General features: G+C 48.7%; 1 long non-coding RNA gene across 1 annotated transcript in view; it reads right to left on the bottom strand.

Moving 5' to 3' along the window:
- Window positions 1-943: 943 nt before the first annotated feature.
- Window positions 944-23,035, bottom strand: part of LOC147584147 (uncharacterized) — a 68,545-nt gene continuing 46,453 nt past the window's right edge. Inside the window, exon 3 of the long non-coding RNA XR_015249115.1 lies at window positions 944-2,071. This is a non-coding gene — a long non-coding RNA (uncharacterized LOC147584147). The remainder of the gene's footprint in view (window positions 2,072-23,035) is intronic.

Here is a 23,035-nt window from a genome sequence, read left to right on the forward strand (position 1 = left end):
CTAGTAACCATATGCATCTGCCCACAGTTTTGCAGGCAGTGGAATGTTCTGCAGAAGAGGGCCGGCCGCGGGTTCCATCCCCGTTCCTCCCTGACGTGCTTGGGCAGGTCACTTGGCCTAGCTAAACTTTAATTTCTTTGTGGGTAAAATGGATTTAATGATAGTGGCCCCCTTGTGCCGGCAATTGAGATAATGTGTTGTCTATAAAAGTGTTAGTCCAGTGCCTTGCATGCAGGGATGAGGATTTTTAAATGTGGCCTTTCCACCTTTCAGCTGTGGCACCAAATACTTGCTGTGTGATTCGGCCATGTTCACCAACCTTTTGGTTCCTGGGGCTTTTTTCTGTTGTGAAAAGGGGTGACCGTAGCATCCAGTCTCGGGATTTTGTATGTGGGTTGAGAGTGGATATTCCTGGGTACAATAAATACCAGATGAGGGTGGCCATTTCACTCCAGTGATATAACTGGTCACGTGCTCTGCTGGGGGTGGGGGGTGCAGAGAGAAGCCCCAGGGGGGTGCTCCTCAAGAATGGAAGGCATAACTAAACCAGGGAATATGCACTGGAACGGGCCAAGTGGGCAAGCGGCACCCTGTGCAGCAGGAGCACCCTGGGGACCGGGCTGAGGGGCTGGGATGGGGCAGCTTTGGCCCAAGTAAAGGGGAAGTGGAAAAAGCTCTGAGTTTCTGAGGCTAACTTGGCTGCTTGTTCTAGGGTCTCTTGCCTTTGCACTGGGGCCATGTGACTCAATGGTACCCTGGTGCCATCTGCCACAGAGCCACCTCTGGCCGAACTTTGGAGGAATAAAGATGGCTCGTGGCCCCAGAGTTGCCCCCCCTAGAACTGACTCCCCACCTGGGAGACTGGTCAAATGACCCCTGCTGGACCCTCCCTGCTCAGTAACCCTTGCTGCTTTTTTTTTTTTTTTTTTTTTTTTAAAAAAAAAAACCTCCCTCAGCCCTCTCTGGGTCCATGCAAAGTGCTTAACCTCTCTGAACCTGTTTGCTCAGTGCTAACATGGGAAATGGCAAACTTCTTCCCACAACCAGGGGCGTTGAGACTATCAGCTTAGCTAATGGGTGCAGAAGGGATTTGTGGAGAATAGAGCACCCTGCAAATATAATGTCCTTTCTAGCCCTGAAGGCTTAGGCCCAGCTGTCACTTAGCCTTACAAGGCTGGGTTTCCTTGTCTGAGAGTTGGGGGTAAAAGTGACACGTCCCCATGAAGTTTCTCACTGATGTATTCATTCATTCAGCCAGCCAGCTTGGCGGGGGGGGGGGGGGGGGGGGGGGGCAGTGCTAGGCACTGTGTGGGCCCCAGCCATGCTCAGGCCAACCCACCCCCTCCTCTCTTAACTCCACCCACCAGCTGCTGCGTTATTCTGCTTCAGGCAGGAGAGGAGGTTCCTGGTGCTAAGCCAGACACCAGAGCTCTGCAGAGGGAGAAAACTGAGGACCATGCGGGCATTTTGCACGAGGCTACATTTATTCACCCACAAGGGACTACCCCTTATTATGAAATTATCTCTTTGTATCTAGACAAATTGTAAAAAGGTCTATTTCATTTATGAAGTTATGGTAACCAGAGGTGGGAGTTGATTTTCTAAGTGTTCTTCTCTGGCAAAATTAAAAGTTGGCGACTGGTGTGGCAGGCAGAAAGGTTCTAGAATGGCCCCCTGTGATCCCCTCTTCCTGGTATTCAAGCCCCTGTGTACTCTCCTTTTGTGCAGGATGGGCTGGGCCCAGTGACTCACTTCTAACAAATAGAATACGGCAATAATCACTTCCACGATCAGGCTACAAAAGATCGTGACTTCCACCCTGCTCTTGCTTTCACGCCCGGCTTGCACGCTTTGATGAAGCAAACTCCCACGCAGGAGACATTGATGCGTGGAACTGAGGAACTGAGGGTGGCCTCTGGCCAACAGCTGGGAAGACATCAGTCCAACAATCCTTGAGAGTAAATCTTGCTAGCAGCTACATGACCTTGGAAGAAGGTAGCTCCCCAGTTAGTTCCCTTCAGATTACTACAGCCAGCTGCGGGCCCAGACTTGGATGAGAAGACAGCAACATCTAGGACACAAAATCGGTTGTAAAGCAATTTGTTAGACAGCAACAGTCAGTGTATATCTCACTATATTTTTTTTTTCAACGTTTATTTATTTTTGGGACAGAGAGAGACAGAGCATGAATGGGGGAGGAGCAGAGAAAGAGGGAGACACAGAATCAGAAACAGGCTCCAGGCTCTGAGCCATCAGCCCAGAGCCCGACGCGGGGCTCGAACTCCCGGACCGCGAGATCGTGACCTGGCTGAAGTCGGACGCTTAACCGACTGCGCCACCCAGGCGCCCCTCACTATATTTTTTTTAATGTTCCTGGTAGGTGCGATCCAAACTTCAGGCACGAGTGGTGGTAAGAAACTGCTCCCTACAACTCCTTTGCAGATGAGCATGTGAAATGGTAGCCTAAGGGTGGGGAGGCAGCTCCTGGGCAGGCCTGCAGTCTCATCTTGGCTGGTGCTCTCTTAGCCAAGTGTCTGCGGGCAAGTTACCTCGACTTTTCTGAGTCTTGAGCTCCTCATCTGTGAAATGGGTGTAATACAGCTCTCCTAAGCAGTAAGGAGATAAGTGTGTAAATACCAATAATTACCTTTTCTAGGATGTTCTTTTGTGTCAGGGCCAGTGTTAAGTGCTTTACATGCATTATTGCGTTTTATCCTTACAAAGGTATGAAGTAAGCTGTTACTACTCCCCTTCTTGAGATGAGAAAACCGAGACTCATAGAGGCCCCAGGACCATTCCGGAGTCTGCCAGTCTCCAACCCCAAGGCACAGGAGTGCCTGACACTTTGCAGGCCCTGGAGGAACCCAGAGGGACTTGGGTTGTGGAGAGACAGGGTGTTCTATTCTCCACAACGAATAAAGGCAGGAAGGGAGCAGAGAGCGCTCCAGTGTGTGCTTTCTTACTGTGACCGCTAGGTGACAGCAAAGGCAGGCAGACCAGCCTCCAACACTGAAACTGAGCTGAAAGTTGACTCCTGAGAATAAATTAGTTCCGCTGAAAATGGATTCCTGCTTTATTTCCCTAAATATTTATGGACTGCTTGTTATGTGCCAAAGGATTTATAATAATTACATTAAGGCTCCTCACAGCCCTGTGAGGTTTGTTATTCCCAACTTTCAGGAAGAGGAAGCAGGCTAAGTCACTTCCCAAGGTCACACAGCTAGAAAATGGCATGCATTAGGTTAATCATTTGGCGTGACTCTCTCCAGAACTTTCCCATGCCAATAGACTTGAGTTGCCATATATGTGACTTGTTAATAAGGGGAGAGAGTTGCGGTGTCTGGGTGGCTCAGTTGGTTAAGCGTCCGACTTCAGCTCAGGTCATGATCTCACTGCTCATGAGTGAGTTCGAGCCCCGCGTCGGGCTCTGTGCTGACAGCTTGGAGCCTGGAGCCTGCTTCGGATTCTGTGGCTCCTTCTCTCTCTGCCCCTCCCCTGCTCATGCTCTGTCTCTCAAAAAATGAATAAATGTTAAGAAAAAAAAATTTTTGTTTTCAAAAAGAAAGGGAGAGAATAGTTTTGTTTTACATGTGTTTTTCAGAGTTCTGTTTTTGCATGTTCTTCAACTTGCTTCTCTCACCGGCAGTGAATTTTGGAAACATTTCCAAGGGAGTCCATGCTTTAGTTTTCCATAGCGTGGTTGGATCACATGATGTCTAGATAATCAACCTCTGTGGACAATCATTTGAAATACTTCCAATATGGTTATGCTTTTACCCGCTCCCTCCCGCCAAAAAAAAAAAAAAAAAAAAAAGCTTTCACAAACATGCATGAACAGATGAGCCTGTAGTAGCATTTCTGTTCCATTGATTCCCAGGAAGGTGACCCATGGGTTGTTGGTCATGTGTGTGGTTGTGTGTTGAGAGAGATGCTAATCACCCACCTGGGGGGGTGTGCCCACTATCATTCTCATCCACAGTGAGGGGGGAGTCTGTCTCTCCAGCCCTGCTGGTGATCAGTGCTCACACTTTTTGCCAATTTAATACAAATGATTTTTTGGTATATATTTCAGCATCCTTCTTCCTTGAGGTGGGTAGTGAGAGTTTGGGGAAGCAAGAATGTCCCAGCGAGAGCGCCCGGGTGGCTCAGTTGGTTAAGCGTCCGACTCTTAATTTCGGCTCAGGTCATGATCTCACAGTTCGTGAGTTTGAGCCCCGCATCAGGCTTTGGCTGGCAGCGTGGAGCCTGCTTGGAATTGTCTCTCTCCCTCTCTCTCTCTGCCCCTCCTGCTCCTTCTCTGTCTCAAAATAAACAAATAAACTTTAAAAAAAGGAATGTCCCGGGGGAGAGAGGAGAGAAGAAAGCGTTCCCTCCCAGGCAGACACTCAGGCTGAACGCATACCCCCTGTGTGTGCACAGGGCACAGACACATTGAAAAGCTGCCAGTCTTTTTAAGTTGCTGTGTACGAATCCCATCTCCACAGCCAGACCACAAGCCCACTAGGTTATGTTTGTGCTTTTGTTGACATAAACTGAGAGATTGCTTAAGGGCGGTGGCTATGAGAGGGATGAATGGGCGCCCAGGGAGGGGGAGGGGGGTAGGACTGCAGGCAGTTGGGAAATACCACTGGGGAGAAGGTGGAAAGGGACAGGCAGGAACTTCTAGGCCCCACCCTGTGACTTCAGGCGCAGACGGAGACCCCTAAGCCTCCTTACAGTGCAGAGGGGGTTTCCAGAATGTGGAGCTATCCCTAACATTAGAGACCCCTGGGGGAAGCCCCTCCCACTCACCTGGCACAATCAGGCCTTAGCCCCACGGCTCCACTCTGCCCCCTATCAGTAAAGAGCCGTGATTATCCCCATTTTAGAGATGAAGAAACTGAGGCTCCACGAGGTGAATACACCCTGTGGTGTCAAAGAAGTGGTGAGCGGTACAGAGCGGGCATAGGCTCAGGGAAACCAAGCTAAGTGGTCTCGGGGGCTCATAGGCATGCAGGGGAGGTGGAGACTCCCCAGGCAGGGCCCACAGCAGCAGAACCAGCAGGCGCTCCCAGGAGGGAAGCCTGGGTGTCACTCTTGTCCCACCCTCTCCTGGGGCTGCCCGCCCCTCCCCGGGGCACATGTTATCTGTGTCCTGGGCACACAGCTGCAGACTCTCACCAGCTGAGGCCCTCCCTGGCAGGCAGCATCTGACCTTTGGACATGTAAACAAACCTTGGCCTGGCCCAGGGTGGCCCTGCTCGTTGTCCTTGGGGCCTGCGAATGTGGGTACACGCAGACAGGCATGTGCGCATGCGTTCAGCGTCCTAAGAGCGCCTTTGAGCCTCCAGGCGTCCACTTGGAGTTGAAGCTGGGGGCTGAGGACGTCATGTGCATCCTGCTGTCTGCCTACACACTAGGGACTCTCAAGACTGGTTTCAGGGCCCAGGTTACTTCCTAAAAGAGGACCAAGCTGGAACCAAAGGATTGCAAGGGAACCTGAGGATCAGAGAGGGCATGAAATGTGCCCAGAGCCACACAGCGGACAGAGCCAGGGCCATACAGACCAAGCAGGTCACACCTTCTCTGGGTCTCAGCAGCTTCGTCTGCCCAGTGGGGAGAAGCCTGCTTACACTTCTGACTCACCACCCCATCCCCCTGCTGTAGACCCTCACCCTGCTGGTCCTTACCACCAAGCTCCTGTTATCTCCAGGGCCATGGAGCCTGCTGATTTCTGGAACAGGGCCCACCCTCCCTGGGGGGACCAGATGGATGGGACTGCAAAGGGCTGCTCAGGCCTGATACGGGTCTCAGTGTGCCCCAGTCTTTATCAGTGGGCCTTGGGGCTCTGGGCAGGCATGTGGCCCCGTCTAGGAGAGGGAGCAGTGAGGAGACGGTGCCGGGATCCTGAGCAGATGAGATACAGGACAGGAATGTTTTCAGTAATTTTTTTTTTTAAATCTATACTGCTTTCTCTGATTGGGAAAGTAATTTAGGCAAGTTACAGTAAACTCAACAGAAATAGTTTTGAAAGTGAAAGTACCTATAAATGCACCTCCCAGACGTAACCCGTGGGCCCAGATTGGGATCACCCTTGCAGATTTTGCCTGTGCATAGACTAACGTTGCCAGTTATTGGCTACACTGAAATCATACCGTAGAGCTCAGTGTCGTGGCTCAGAGTGTGTCCCAGGTCCCAACAGCGTGGCTCCTTGGCTTCATACCCAGAGTCCCGTGTGGCCTCATCTCTTTGGACCTCAGTTTTCTCTTCTGTAAAGCCTCATATGGACATTGTCAAGGTTTAACAAAGTAATGCAGGTGAGGCTCTTAGCCTGGGCCTGGCCCGCAGTGAGCTCTCAACAAATGTCAGTGTCAACAGGTCTGTCACATAATTTGCCTTTATTTTTCATTCAACAACAAAACATGGACGTCTTTCCATGCTGATGCCAAAGTTGTAGCCCTCTCGTTGTGACAAATCCAGAGCTTTCTTTGTGTGTGTGAACCATCATTTTGTTTTTTAATCAATGTTATTATGTTATTATGGTATAAGTTGCATACAATAAAATACACTCATTTCGAGAGTACAGTTCAGTGACTTTCAAAAATTATATAGTCATGGGTCACCTGGGTGGCTCAGTCGGTTAAGTGTCCGACTTCGGCTCAGGTCATGATCTCGTGATTTATGGGTTCGAGTCCCACATCGGGCTCTGTGCTGACAGCTCAGAGCCTGGAGGCTGCTTTGGATTCTGTCTGTCTGTCTGTCTCTCTCTCTCTCTCTGTCCCACCCCCACTTACTCTCTGTCTCTCTCTCTCTCTCTGAAAAATAAACATTAAAAAAATTTTTTTTAATTATATAGTCATGTAACCATCACCATAATCAAAATCCAGACTATTTATGTTACCCCAGAAGTTCTTTCATGCCCCTTTGTAGTCAATCCTTTGCCCCCACATCTTGCCCCAGGCAACCCCTAGACTGTTTCCTGCCCCTATAGCTTAGCTTTCCTTTTTCCGGAATTTTGTTTCAATGGATTCATACAGTAGGCACTCTTTGGGGCTTCTTCACCCCATCCAGTGTTTTTGAGCTTCACCCACATTGTTGTGTTACCAGGAGTTGACTGCTTCTCATTGCTGAGGAACATTCCTTCATGTGGTTGTCTCAGTTTTTAATATCTGTGCACCTGCTGTGGGACATCTGGATTACTTTCAGTTTGGGGCTATTATTCCCTCGTGTTTAAAACTCCAATGAGGAAGGGGACAGAGACGGTTTCTAAATGTTTACTCTTGCCTTATAAATGATACTGCAGGGAATAGTCGTGCACATTTTTATGGTCAGTATTGCCAGAGAAATGCCATGGCACTAGAGGCACAATAGAAATTTTATAAGAAATAAAGCTCCCCCCCCAGTCCAGCTGGGGACACAGAGGCCCAGGCATAGTGAACAATGTGCCCCAAATCACCCTGTGAATCAGTTTGCAGGAGAAGACAGAACACAATTCTGTGCTTACCCATCTGGCCCCAGGGCCTCAAACAAGGAACACCCACAGTGTATCCCCTAACGATGTTCAAGACCTCGATGATGATGATGGTGATGACGGTGATGTGGTCACAGTGTTGACTACCAGTATTGAAAGCTAGGTAGTGTTCTAAGTGTCTTGTGTCGATCGACTTACTTTAATCCACACAATACCCCAATGAAGGAAGTAAAATTGTTATTTCCATTCTATAGTTAAGGAAACTGAGGCACAGAGAGGTTAAGCATCTTGCCTGAGGTCACACAACAGCACATGGGCCTGAGTCCCTGCTGAGCAAGGGAGGAGGGGTGGCTCAGCGCATACAACCAGAATCAGATGCCAAGTGGCCTGGGCCTTTTGTCCCCAACTTGCTGTGTGGTGCGAGTGGTCCAGCTACATCTCTGGGGCCCAGATTCTTCACCTGCCAAAAGGAAAAGGGGGCAGTGTGGCAAGATGGTTCTCAGGATCCTCTGACAGTGTGGTTTAGACGATTTTCTAGGGCTGGGATGCTGGGAGAAGCAGGGAGCTGGGGGCTTCACCCCCTAAAGGGGGTCAGGAGAGGAGGTGGTCTGGTGGCTTTTCCAGGCGGGATATTGGAGGTCTGGTCTAGGTCCCAGTGACCAGGCTGCTGACCCTGGGGATCTGGCCTCTGTGCCCTGGGGCAGGTGAGGCCGGCTCCCCTGTCACACTGCAGGTCACTGCTGGCTTACACGTCCAGAGTCCCTGGGCATCTGTGCCCACCACCTGAGAGTGATGTGCTCCTAGTCTGGAAGCCCCTCCTCCGCCCTCCAGGCCACGTGTCTTCTCCCTCCCTTGGCCCTCCCTTCAGGACCTGTGCTATATCTGCACCCCCCCCCCCAACCCCTGCCTCCAGCTTCAGTGAAACCACGTCCATGGCCCTGCTCACAAATCTATGCCATCTAAAAGATGTGAACTATATACGACATTTACTGAGCACTGTTGTAATTTGCCTAAATTAACATTTAATCCTCCCAATGACCCTGTGATGTAAATATCATATCATCATATTTCACAGAGGGACTACCTGAGGTTCAGAGGGGTTGAGCACTTTGTCCCTGGTCACACCTCACATACAAGGCATAGCCAGGATGCGGGTCCAGGCACTGCTTCCAAGTCCAGAATCTCAACAACCGCACTACCTCTCCCTTCTTGGGGTACCCCAGAATCTCTGGCTCCTTCCTGATCACATTCCTCCTACGACATCTGTCCATCAGCGAGGGGCTGGAGTACGATGCTGCTGTTAGGAACACACTTCCCTAGAGCTGATTATCTTGGGTTGATACGACTGTTACTGGCTATGTGCCTTTGAGCGAGCCTCATAACATCTCTGAGCCTTATTTTGCTCATCCATAAAATGGAAATGACAACAGGAGCACCTCACAGAGTGCTGACCACTGGTTCTAAAGTATGGTCCAGGGACCCCTAAGTTCCCCAAGACCCTTGGGATCCATGAGGTCAAAATTGTTTGCACTCTAAGACCAATGTATTACTTGGCTTTTTACTCTCATTCTTTCATGAGTGTACAATAGAGGTTTCCAGAGGCTACGTGTCACGATACCTCACAACAGACTGAGTACAGAAACAAGTATGAGAACCCAGCTGTCTCCTTTTAAGCCAAACATTAAAGAGATTTGGAAAAGTGTAAAACAATGCTACTCTTCACAATTTTTTTTCAAAAATAAGGTTATTTTTCATAAAATAGGTTCTATATTAGAATGTGTATTGTTATTTTTATATTAATCAATATCTATTATATATGTTTTAATTTTTGATACAGTGAATGTTGATAGATATAATGACCACAAAAAAGAAGATCTTTGGGGTCATCAATTTTTAAGAGTATAAAGGGGTCCTGAGATTAGAAAGTTTGAGAACGGCTCTGGGAGTACAAGGCACTGGCTACTTTGTGGAGGGAGACACGCTCGACCTTAAACTTGCTAAAACACATCATTCTTTTTCACCAGGGCTGTGTCTCCCCTCCTCTGCCTGCCCTGTTAGAGGTCACTGCTAAACCGCAGGTGGCTGAACACTGGCCAAGAGACACATGTCAGACCTTGACCCTGGTTCCACCATGGTTGATTGCTATGTCACCCTGGACTAGACCCTGGGATGCTCTTGGCTTTCCTTTTCTTCACCTGAAGGACAGGCATGGTCAGCCAAGCAGATTTCTCGGGCACCTTGAACTGCTAACATGTGAAGAAAGTGTGAACAGTCTATCCTAAACCTGCCAGCCTTGAAGTTGGAGCTTGAGAACACCGGGAGGAATGCAGCCATTTGCCCCCAGCCTGGGTGGTGACACTTGCTATAGCCCTGGTCAAGAGATAGGATGCCAGTGTGGAAAAAGCTCCACAGTGGGTGCTTCTGGTCTGGGTTTCTAGCCTCTGCAAACTCTTTGTGGTGCAGGACCCGCAGCCTCATGGCGCCTCAGCAATGACATCTGTGAACGGGAAGATTGCTTGCTGATGTTCTAGCTGGGACCGGGGAAGCCCCAGTCATGCACACCTCCTTTCCCTTTGTCTTATCATCTAGAAGATGACAGGGTACAGAGAACACTAAATAGGGAGAAGGGCTGGACTGGAAGCTGAGCAGCCTTATCTGACTCTGCTACCACCCCAAGTGACCTCAGGCAAGTCCCTGTCCCCATCTGAGCCTCAGCTCCCAGGAATTTGAAATGGGCACAGCCTGCTTGAACTTAGAGTTGGCTTCTGCATGCCCTGCAAATCTGATGGCTGGTTGGGGATTCAGCAGACACTCCTTTCTCAGGGCCTCATATCCCACACTGAAATGCCATCCCTAAACATCCTTGTCTTTCTCCAGAGGGCCAGTCTGTTCCTGAGTCACTTAATAAAACTTTATTCAGCACTTACTATTAAGAAGCCACAGGGCAGACTGGAGCCCAGATATTTTCAATTCTTTGTATTCCATTCTACTTAATCAGGACTCCAAGTACATTGATTTGCAGCCCAGGGCTGCACTAATGAGAAGAGAGGAATGAATCATGGTCTTTGTCTTCTAATATGCCTGGGACCTCACTAAGAGAGGCATTTGTTCATTCGTTCAACAAATACCCACTGAGCACCGACTTTGTGCCAGGTCCTGTGCTATGAACAAAACAGACCCGAGCCCCGCCCTCATGGAAATTACAGTTTAGCAGAGGAAGCAGACATTAAACAAATAAACACACAAGTACAGGTATTATTATACATTCCGATGACTTACATAGATGGTATGAGGTGGAAAAATAGGAAAGATTTTTCAGTGGGGATTGTGAACAGCTGTTACTAACACATCTTAAAGAGAGTAGCATAAGCACATAAGAGTTTCCTTCTCATAATGAGCAGTCTGAAGGTAGTGGCTGCTGATATTGGTTCAGTAACTCAGGAACAGAAGCCTCTGTTGTACCTCATGTTCCCAAGATGGCTGCTAGAGTGTCAGCCTTTACGTTTGTATTCCAGATGGAAAGCATGGAGGATGGGAGAGCAAAAGGGTACACATTGGTTCTCTATCCCCCTTTTAAGGAGCCTTCACAGAAATCCACACAACCTCTGCTTATATCTTATTGGCCCAAACATAGTCCCATAGCCACACCTGGCTGGAAAGGAGGCTGATAAATGAAGAAATGAGCAGGGTATCCATACTGAAATGAAAATTCTGTACGAAGAGTGAATGGGAAAAATGATATTGAGTAGATGTATTCATTGCCTATTGTCACCGTAACAAATTAGTAGAGGCTGGGTGACCTAAACAACAGGCATTTATTCTCTCACAGTCCTGGAGGCTGGAAGTCCAAAGTCGGTATCACTGGGCCAAAACCGAGGGGTTCACTGGGCTGCACTCCCTCTGGAGGCCCTTCAAGAGAATCTGTTCCCTGCTTCTTCCAGCTTCCAGGAGCTGCTGGCATTCTTTGGCTTGTGGCCATGTCACTCCAGTGTTCAAGGCCAATATCTTCACATCTCTCCCTGCTTTATCTTCGTGTTCCTTCTCCTCTATATATGTGATGAACCTGTCCCTGTGTCTCTCTTATGAGGATACATGTGATTGCATTTGGCCTGGCTCCCCCCACCAGATTGCCCAGGATAACCTTCCCGTCTCGAGGTCCTTAATTTAATCACACCTGCAAATGTTACCCTTTTTCTAAACAAGGTAACACAGGTTCTAAGGATTAGGGACGGATATCTTTGGGGGCCACTTTTCAGTCCTCTACAGTAGGGTACCTCACTTTCTGTTCCCTGCAACTCCATTTAAACTGACGGGTGCCCAAAGAAGAGATACCGCACCTGAGGTGGAAATGGCACATGGGAGTTAGCCTGGGGAGGAGTGGAGAAGAGTGTCCCCAACAGAGGGAAGAGCATGTGTGAAGGTCTGAGGTGACAAAGAGCTGGCCATGTGGCCAGTGGGACTGGTAAGGGAAGAGTGCAGGAGAGAAAGATGAGCTGGGGTCCGAGAGCACGGAAGCCACGTAGGGTCGTTGTCTTTATTCTATTTTATTTTTTAATTTGTTTGTTTGTTTGCTTGTTCTAGTAACCTCTACACCCAGCATGGGGCTTGAACTCATAACCCTGAGACCAAGAGTTGTATGTTCTTCTAAGCCAGCTGCTCCTATTCTATTTTTATCAAATTTTTTAAGTTTATTTATTTATTTTTGAGAGAGAGAGAGAGCATGTGGGCACACATAGGCACAAGCAGGGGAGGGGCAGAGAGAGAGGGAGAGAGAGAATCCCAAGCAGGCTCCTTGCTGTTAGCGAGGAGATGCTCAGGCAGCCATTTGAAGACTGACGTTGTCGCCATAATCCAGGGGAGGAAGGATGGCAGCTTGGTCGGGGCTGTAACTGGGGGCCAGGAGCAGTGGTCAGAGAGGGTATAGGGGTTGGTGATAGATTGGATGGGGTGGACCTACACCATTGATGCTGGACCATAGGATTCAAGGCTCTCTCAAAAAATAAAAACAGAATCCTGTAATTCTATGGTTGAAAGAGACCTTCTATCATTTCCCATTTGGGGAAAATGCGTCCCAGAGAGGGAACTATGAAGGGGCCAGAGTGGGCCCATGGAATCCTGAGGGGCTTCCTGGAGGAGGTAGAGGTTAATAAGCTCTGGATGGAAAAAGGGAAGGGTTGTAGGGGCACGTAACATATTCGGCCTTATAATAGCACTTCAGGAGCGCCTGGGTGGCTCAGTCGGTTAAGCCTCTGACTTCAGCTCAGGTCATGATCTCGCGGTTTGTAAATTCGAGCCCCGTGTTGGGTTCTGTGCTGACAGTGTGGAGCCTGGGGCCTACTTCCAGTTTTGTGTCTCCCTCTCTCTGCCCCTCCCCTGCGCTCTCTCTCTCTCTCTCTCTCTCTCTCTCTCAAAAATAAAATAAACATTAAAAAAAAATAGCACTTCATTTTTTCCAGGTTTCAAATCTTGCCTTCTCTTTCTAGTGTGGGAGCACTTTGGGCTGGGGATGTGTCTGAGTTTATTCACCAAACCCAAGGTATGTAGGACAAGATAGTGTGAAGGTCACAGTGGAGAGCAGATGACCTGGGACAACCCAGTGCCCTTCTAAGCCTCAGTTGCTCTATCTATGAAATGGGGGTAATCACAGTGCCTACAAAATAGGATTGTTCTGAGGATTCAATGAAGTAGAGAATTAAATATAGGGTTTAGTAAAAAGCTAACGAAGCTTAAACCTGTCAGAGCCCCTCACTAGCTCTCACACTTCCCCTGGGAGGGGCCCTCAAAATGCATTCACACAGTGATCAGAGGGTGTGGGGCCAAAAATGTAAGATGAAGTATAACAGAGGTGTGTCAGGCAGTTAATTAGTGAAAGTGTTATTTATTTGGATTTTGTGATGTTTACGGAATTGGTCGCTTTAAAAACTATGTTATTTGCTGTGCTTTCTTCTCACGTGCTAAGTAAACATTCCCGTTGGCACTAATTTCATACCTAGAATTGCGTGTCTTGCACTCGTCTTCCTGAGGAAGGCTCCTAAGATTGTGTGAGCTTCGGGCTTCACCACCCCTGCGCCCAGCGGCCCAGAGGCCCAGTGGCCCAGTGGCATGCACTGTCCCAGTCTGCCCACGGATGGACTGAAGGTCGCCTGTCTGGAACCAGTGCCGAAAGCAAACAGCAGGCACTTAGGGCCATCTCTCTTTCTACCTGTAAACTCTCTTCCCAAGACTGAACCCTGTGGGGGCAGGAATCTCTTCTTCTTGACCCTCAGCAGACCCCCAACACTCACCGCAGCACCTGGCATGGGGAAGGCGTGCTGTCCAGAGCAGGTGAATGAATGAACATGAAGGAATAAAGGGTGCCCCTGCCTGGTTCTTGAGACACAGGAGTGGGGGACCAAACCTGAAGACAGGGCAGTTCATGAGCAGGCTAACCTGAGCTTTCCCAAGGACTCCTGGGTGGGCTGACCCTGGACCAAAGCCCCCCCTCGGGGCTGATTCAGAGAGAGGACTAGATGGCCTTGGCTGATTAGAAGAACAAGTTCTACCCCCATTGCTGAGCCCCAAGAGCACCTCTCAGAGAAGCCTCTGGTTGGGGCCACCACACCCCTGACTGCATGTCACTGGGACCTGCCCCTTTGTCCCCTGACCTTGGACTGAACTTCAGACTCAGGGCAGGCTACCTGCGGGTTCTCAGGGCACAGGGTAGGCAGAGAACAAATCACCTGGAGGTAAAGTGGGAACTGACACGGTTTACTTAACCTCTCTGTACGTCGGGTTCCAGATGTATAACTTTGAGCAAAATTTTTTTTTGTGTTTATTTATTTATTTTGAGAGAAAGAGAAAGGCAGAGAAGGAATCCGAAGCAGGCTCCACGCTGTAGTGCAGAGCTTAATGCGGGGCTAGATCCCATGAAACCATGAGATCATGACCTGAGCTGAAATCAAGAGTAGGAGGCTTAACCGACTGAGCCACCCAGGTGCCCCTTGAGCAAGCTTTTACTTCACCTTTCTGAACTTCAACTTCCATATCTGTAAAATGGGGCAATAACAGTTTCCACTTCAGGCTTGTGGTGAGGACAAAGTGGGATGAGCCCCCTGTAGCTTTTAGCACAAGGTTTGGCACATAGGAAGGCTCAACAAATACCATTTATTATTATTCTTTCTTATTATTATTTCTAAAATTTTTTTTTTCCAACGTTTATTTATTTTTGGGACAGAGAGAGACAGAGCATGAACGGGGGAGGGGCAGAGAGAAAGGGAGACACAGAATCAGAAACAGGCCCCAGGCTCTGAGCCATCAGCCCAGAGCCTGACACGGGGCTCGAACTCACGGACCGCGAGATCGTGACCTGGCTGAAGTCGGACGCTTAACCGACTGTGCCACCCAGGCGCCCCTCTTATTATTATTTCTAAACACCTATTTGTGGAAGTTTTCTTTGATTTAAGATGAGATGAGAAAAATTAATATGGGAGAAAGCCTATTAATATTAATATCTCCATTTCCTTTTGTTTTTTTTCTAAATTTCCATTAATGTATTGCTTTTACAATAAGAAGGCACAGAAGCCACATACAAATTACAAATACACCCACTAGATCTGTTTAATAAATACTGTGAAGAAAGAGCTGAAATGTTAATGGTAATTACCCCCTCTGGGTGTTAAGAATAAAGATGGGTAATTTTTATTCTGTTAGTAATACATTTTCCAAATGTTCTACAGTGAGTACGTGTTTCTTTCACTAAGTTACTGGAAAACAAGACTAAAATCTTATTCAACTCTCTATTCTGTGATTGTGTCCTTCCCACTAGTTTCACATTAGTGTTCTTTCTCTGAAATCATGATCAGAATAGATCATTCATTTTTTAAAATCTATTCTGGGAAAAATTTTAAATGGACATCCCTGTTCCCATTTTTTTGCCTGCAATTTCATTGGTCTGTGAAGTCCTGTTATCTGATACCCATCCACTGTTCTAGATGAACTACCTTATTTTAGAGATGGGGAAACTGAGACCTAGCAAGATGAGCCTTCTAAAAACACAAGCTTGCATTCTAAAAACACACAAAAAATACAAACAGTAATATTACAAACATCCAAGTCTCCTCCTCAGAATTGACAACTGTTAAGAATTAGTTATATTTGCTTAATCCTGTGTTTTTATTTTTTTAATTACAAATAGACTCAATGCCCCATTTGCCCCCATCTCTGCCCCGTCCCTCCTCCCCACGGCCCCTCAGCCAGCCCACTATCGACTATCGTATGCAAAACACAATATGGGCAGTATTGTTTAGCGTATGTATTTCAAAATTACATAAATGGCATCAAACTGCACGTATCATATCATTCCACCACTTGCTTTTTTCCCTCCCTTCTCAGCATTATGTTTTCTAGGTATATCTGCATACATATAAACTCGGAATCATTTCTCTTTAGTATTTAATATTCTAGCTGGTATATCCATTCCCCTTTGAGGTCCATGTAGGTTGTTTCCAGATGACGTTTCCAAGGTCACAGAGGAGTCAAATGCCCTTTCTACTACCCAACAGCACAGACCCATAGTCACTCTGACAAATACAGTTCAGAATTCAGAGCTCCACCACCGTACCCCTGGTCATGGGTGGGATCCAACTGTGTCCCTGGACCCAGACTCCTCTGTTCTCCTTATATCCTGGGGCCCCAGAGATTCAAGGCAGCTGGGCTTCACAGTATGGGCAAGAGGGGGTTTACAGGCAAGGGTCTTTCCTCAGGGACGGAATGCTGAGAGACCCCTGGGCACTCCTGGCCTGGACTTTGTTATTCCAAAATGTGGTTAGGATTGCCAGACAGTTTTCAGTGATCAACAGAGGACAAGGCCTGTGGCCGTCATCCGTGCTGTTCACCAAATATTCCAGTTCTCTCCACTTGGGGCACACGGGAGAACACACGTCCCTTCCCCTTTAGAGTTAAGCCTATAGGATTTGCTTCATCAAAAAAAAAAAAAAAAAGTGAGAGGAAGTAACAAGTCACTTCCGAAGCTTGAGGAGCCAGTGTGCCTTTGACTACATTCTCTCTTGCCTCCTGGAACGGCAACCGGCAGTGTTCAGGTTGGGGACAACACACAACAGAACCTATGGCGACCCCATGACGAATGCCTTAAACCCTTATCTCGGGGTTGTTTGTCACTGCAGCATAACCTGGCCTATCCTGCCTGCTACAGGGCCATGTCTGGTGGGCCCTACCTACTATGAGCCTAGTGATAAGCTGTCCTTTTTATTATTATTATTATTGTTTATTTATTTTTGAGACAGAGAGACAGAGTGCAACTGGGGGAGAGGCAGAGAGAGAGAGAGGGAGACACAGAACCTGAAGCAGGCTCTGAGCTGTCAGCCCAGAGTCCGACGCAGGGCTCGAACTCACAAACCATAACATCATGACCTGAGCCGAAGTCAGATGCTTAACCAACTGAGCCACCCAGGCGCCCCAGGACCTGTCCTTTTTTTAAACACAGGTTTGCAGAGTGCAAGATAAGTACTCCTCAGGGGCCCTAGTGGAATAAAGAACTTTAGGGCTGAGAAAACAAGAGATTCTCCATCCTTAAAAAGCACTCTGAGTTAGACAAAAGCCTGAAAGTGTCGTTGTCTGGCTGAGTTTCCTTTGTCTGGTGAAGGATTAAATGAGGTACACAAACAATAGGTACCTAGGACAGCCCTCGGCACGTGATGAGCTCCGGGCTCCAAAGATGTTCACTGAAACCTCATTGGTAACAAGAAAAACTTAGAAGCCGAGTACACACCAATACGGGAAATAGTTAACTAATCGTATGTCCATATATAGTCATCCCTTACTTTTGGAAAGGTTGCATTATGCCACTTTGCTTTTACAAAAGATCTATGCTAGCACCTACCTTAGTACTCCATGAACGACTACAAGCCAGAGCCTGTGCAGCTAACTCACTCCTGAATTCCTGATCCACAGGAACTTGGGAGATAATAAATAATTGTTTTAAGCCACTAAGGTTTGGGATCGTTTGCTACATAGCAATAGGTAACTAATACAATTACACAATCACAGCACAAGGAAAAATGATACCTTGGATATCTTTAAAGGAAAACAAAACAATTGCCACATGACTCTCTGGGTCCCCGAGAGTTGGAAGAACACTTCAGCACAGACCATCCTCTCTTATACGCCCACCTGGCCACGTTCTCACAGCTCCTGATAAGCACACCATCTTTCTCTGGCATCAGCTCTAAAACGGGCCTCCCGTCTGTCCCTGTGATGGCGTTCTGTACCTTTCCTACAACCCAATTCAAACAAAAAGCACCAGAACAATATATACCCTGGCTCGGAATAAAAATAAACTTCATACACTGATAAAAACTTGGCACCACCCCTCGGAGGTCATGAGACCACAGTCCACTGTGCTAGGGATTTCATCAAAAGCTGAAAAAGGGCAACTTTTAAGCCGACCCCCTCCTTCTGCCCAGGCACCTCCCTGCCTTCTCCATGCCTCCCATATTTCCTCTGCACACCCCAGCTGGAGAGGAGCCCCCCTTCCTATGGAGAAATCTGCTTTCAGCGGAGAAGATCAGGGTGGTTAGACTTTGCAGTGACAACACTCAGGTTCAGATTCATCTTAGCTCTGTCACCCTGAGTAAGTCAATTAGCATCATGGTATCTGAGCTTCCTTTCTCTGCTGTGAGGCTAATAATAGCACTTTCCTTCCAGAGCTGTTGAAGGGATCCAATGAGAAAAAAATTGTCCGGGGCTTAGCACAGGGCCCGGCAAATAAATAAGTGCTCATTTGCATTCATTGTTCATCAAGAATCACAGCAATAGTGGTAGTTGCTATTTATTCAGGGCTCAGTAGATGTCTTGTATCCTTTACATGTACTATCTCATTTAGCCCTACCAGATAGGGCCTCTCAGTATCCCCACTCTAGACATGAGGAAGCTGAGGCACAGAGAGGTGAAGTGCCTTGCCCAAGGTCACACAGACTCAGGTAATGAGGTGCCAAACCTCTGTCTTTAACCACCTTGCTCTACAGCCCCCCAAGAGGAAATGGACGGAGGCCCTGTGAACATAGAACACCGCGGGGATTGCAGGAGAACAGGAGTGCAGGGAGAGATAGCACAGTACAGGAACACACAGGCAAGAGACGAAAGTTTCCGGAGTGCCAGAGACTGGAGTGGTGTGAAAGTGCTCTGCGGGTGTTGTCGCCTCTGTCTTGTCTGTAGCAGGAGCCTGAGGCCTCCTGCTTGCCTGGCACTGCTACAGCTCTCCCCTCCAGCTGCCACCCAGGCCCTTGCCCAGCAGCATGGATGCCCTGCCCAGGCCTGGACAGGCCGAGAGCTCTGCTAATGGCTCCACCTTGCCCTTCCTGAGCACCTGCTCTGGCTGTAACGTAGCTCTTGCTCGTTAAAACCAGGCTCTGCTGGTGGGGAGAGTCAGGCTGTTTTATTTGCAAAAATGAAACTGCATAATGATGATAGCGTCAAACGGGACCAGTTTTGGCTCAACACTATAGCATTGTATTCTCACTGAACCAGGAAAGCAAACTCGCAGAAGCAGCAGCAGCGTCTATAGCTCTGGGCCAGAGAGAGCTGGCTGGCGTGGGGCCTTCTTTCTCCACATTCGCACCCCAGGAAACCCCTGTGACTTGAACGATAATAATAAGGGCTGTAGAGGTATCACTGAAGTGCCAAGCTTTCTGTGGCTGGGGTGCATAGAGGTTCAGTTGCTGAACAAGGTGGCCCAGCTGGTAAACCTTCTGTTTGTGGCAAAGGGAAGGGGCTACCTGCATGAAAATGAGGGTCGCCGTGACAGCTGCAGCCACTGGACCTGGTGGAGACAGTGCAGCCCCTCAGGAAACATTTATCCAGGGGGGCAGTGGTTCTCAGTCGGGGGGGAGGGGTGATTCTGTCCCCAGGGGACATTTGGAACTATCTAATGTTGATTTATTTTTGAGAGAGACAGAGACAGAATGCGAGTGGGTTAGGGGCAGAGAGAGAGGGAGACACAGAAGCAGAAGCAGGCTCCTGGCTCCAGGCTCTGAGATGTCAGCACAGAGCCCGACGTGGGGCTCGAACTCACAGACCGCGAGATCATGACCTGAGCCGAAGTCGGACGCTCAACCGACTGAGCCACCCAGATGTCCCGACATTTGGAACTATCTGGAGACATCTTGCTTGTCACAACTGGGGAGGGAGCTGCTACTGGCATCCAGTGTGTAGAGACTGACGATGCTGCTGGACATCCCACAGTGCCCAGCGCAGCCCCGCATCACTGGATTATCTGGCCTCAAATGTTAATAATGCCGAGCTTGCAAGGCCCTGGTCTAGCAGTTGAGAAGGAGGCGGCCTCTGGAGTCCGAGGCACCGGAGGCACCTTCTTAGCTGTGTAAACAGGAATAGGCACTTGACCAACTCAGTTTCCCCTCTGTAGAACTGGGGATATTAAATTTCTGCCTCACAGAGCTGAACCAATGCCCATTCATGACTTTGGGGGTCTAGCATACAGTGAGTGCACCATAATGTTGCTATTGTTAATTACCAAGGACGTGCACTCTGCAGAAGAGCACTGGCAAGATAAACAGTGAGGAGGCCACTAGAGAAACAGATCAAGCACCTGGGAGGGCCCAAGGAGGCCGCAAAGAATCATTTTGGCATTCAAGGTCTTGCTTTAGCCTACATTGTTGGCCCAACCTGTCACTACTCTGGATGGTCACTGGGCTGGCACAACCAGATCTTTTTCCTACTTCCTCGGTCCCCACCCCATGCCCGCCAAGGGCCTCTTCCTCCAAGAAGCACCTCCACTAGCCCAACCCTTAAGTATCACATGGCCATGGGGCGCCTGGGTAGCTCAGTCTGTTCGGTGTCTGCCCTCGGCTCAGGTCACAATCTCAAGGCTTGTGGGTTCGAGCCCCACGTCAGGCTCTGTGCTGACAGCTGAGAGCCTGCTTTGGATCCTCTGTCCCCCTCCCTCCCTGTCCCTTCCCCCCTCCAAATAAAGATGTAAACTTAAAGAGTTACCCGTGGGGCACCTAGGTGGCTCAGTTGGTTAAGCATCTGACTTCCACTCAGTTCATGATTTCACAGCTCGGGGTTTGAGCCTCTCATGGGGCTCTGTGCTGACAGCTCAGAGCCTGGAGCCTGCTTCAGATTCTGTGTCTCCCTCTCTCTCTGCCCCTCCCCTGCTCACACTCCGTCTTTCAAAAATAAATAAACAGTAAAAAAAAAAAAAAAAATCACATGATCCTTAAAAAAAAAAACAAGGAAATCCTATCATTTGCCACAACCTGGCTGGATCTTGAAGACATTATGCTAAGTGAAATAAGTCAAAGAAACATAAATACTGTATAATCTCACTTAAATGTGGACTCTAAAAACAAAAATAAAAAACAACTGATAGAAAAAGAGATCAGACTTGTGGTTACCAAAGTGGGGGGCAGAGGGGGAAATGGAGGAAGGTGGTCCAAAAAATACAAACTTCCAGTTAGACTAGGGATGTAATGTACCACATGATGACTATAGCTAACACTCCCGTATGATACCTCAGAACATTGTTACGAGTAAATCCTAAGAGTTTTCACCACAAGGAGAAAATTTTTTTCCTTTTTTCTTCTTTCTTTTCTTTTAATTGTATCTACGTAAGAAGATGGATGTTAGCTGAACCTATTGTGGTAATCATTTCACAATATATGTAAATCAAGCCATCATGCTGCACACCTTCAACTTACACAATAATGTGTGTTAATTATTTTTCAATAAAACTGGAAACAAAGAATCACATGCTCCTTATCTCAGACGGAATCCGCAGGATAGCTACAGAGATACATCAAGACACACACATAGTCACATCCATACAGACTCCGAAAAACACATACGTTCTCATTCATACACACAGACACACACTTGCAGCCTCAAGACATACTGCAGCCCTGGTCAGACCCAAATGTATTCTCATACACACAGACACATCACCATAACACAGTCTCACCAAGACACATGCTCTCCCGCTCCCCGGCCCTGCCCACATATGACATTGACACATAAAAGCAATACACACCCAAGGAGTATGTAGTCACATACACAAATATATAAACTCTTGTACATATATATATTTACATACAAACTCAGGCGTGTCCCTAGATCTCATCGACACACAAGTTTAATATTAAGGCACATAAACACCTATACATATACACAAAGACACATTCTGGACACACAGATGCATACGCAGCTATCAATGCACTTACATGCATAAACATACGAGTACATACATCACCCAAGACACACACACACTCCTATACATCCTCCCAAATACACATGAACACACATAAAGACATTTTAAAAAAAATTAGCCCCTCATAGACACACAAGTATGTTCCCACAGCACGTTTTATTCATTCATAGATTCATTTATATTATCAGAAAGTTGCTAAGGAAACTTCCTTAGGGCACCTTCCAAATCCCACCTTGTGTTTCCAGCTACTTACTTGTGTAAGCCCAGCACAATGTGCCACTAGATCATTTCTCCCTTTAAATTTGCACTTGTGGATAGGCGACGTGGGTTTTCTCTCACCCGCAAGGCCCCAGGATGGAGGGCTCTGGCTCCTTCATCTCGGTCTCTAACTGCCCAGGACCCAAGGCCCCCACCTGAAGGTGCTCACTTTTAAAAGGTCCGTGGCTAAAGGTGCATTCCCTGGCACTGCTCCAGCAAGGGCAAGGGTGGCCTGTGGGTGTGGCTAGGGGGTGTACTTCCACAAGCACTTTCGAGAGAGGGGATCAATGGGGGGTAGCATACGACCCTCCCTTCTCCTCCCAGCCGCACCCCTCCACTATTCTCCACCCCGCTTCCCGCACCCTGCTAGCCAGCTGTCCGCAGGCCCCCAGCAGCGGGGGGGCGGGGCTTCGGCCTCCCGGAGCCCCGCCCCTTTCTCTCCTCTCGCCCCTCCTCTCCGCCTCTCCCCCTCCTTCCCCTCTGCTCCGCCCCTCTCCTCCCCCCCTCCCTCCTCTGCCGCCTCTCAGCCCCCTCCCTTTCCCGTCTACCCTCCTTCCTCCTCCCTCCCCTCCCCACCCTCGCCCTCGCCCCTCCCCCGCCGCGCCTGGGCCGCCGGAGGCTGAGTCATCGCTGCGGCGTACGGCGGCAGCGGGCGAGCAGGTAGGGAGAGTGCGAAGAAAGCGACGTCGTGCGCCCCATCACCGCCACCGCGAACGGGTCGGAGTCCCCGTGCAAGCCCCTCTGCCGGAGAGGCCTGGGAGGGGGCACCGATGGGGGCCGGGGCCGCGGTGGGGAGGGGCGGCCAGCCCCGGAGGGCGCGGATTCGGCCGCTCTTGCAGCAGCCGCTTTGCGGCATTCTAAAAGAGCTACACGTAGAATGGAGTCCTAAGCTTACCACATTAGGGTGGCATCCAGGCCAGGCATCTCAAGCTGGCGGCCCACGGGCAGATGTGCCGTGCTCCTGATCTCTTATGTGACCCACAGAGTGTCTAATTTTTAGCCAGATGCCAGCATTGAAAAACCATATGATATTTCACAGAGTGGGAAAATCAGATTCGCAACACTTGAAAAATTAGAATCCCTAACAACAATGGACCCCTATTTCCCAG

Source organism: Puma concolor, chromosome A1 (genome assembly GCF_028749965.1).
Source record: "Puma concolor isolate L17-30 chromosome A1, mPumCon1.1.hap2, whole genome shotgun sequence".
Lineage (NCBI taxonomy): Eukaryota > Metazoa > Chordata > Mammalia > Carnivora > Felidae > Puma > Puma concolor.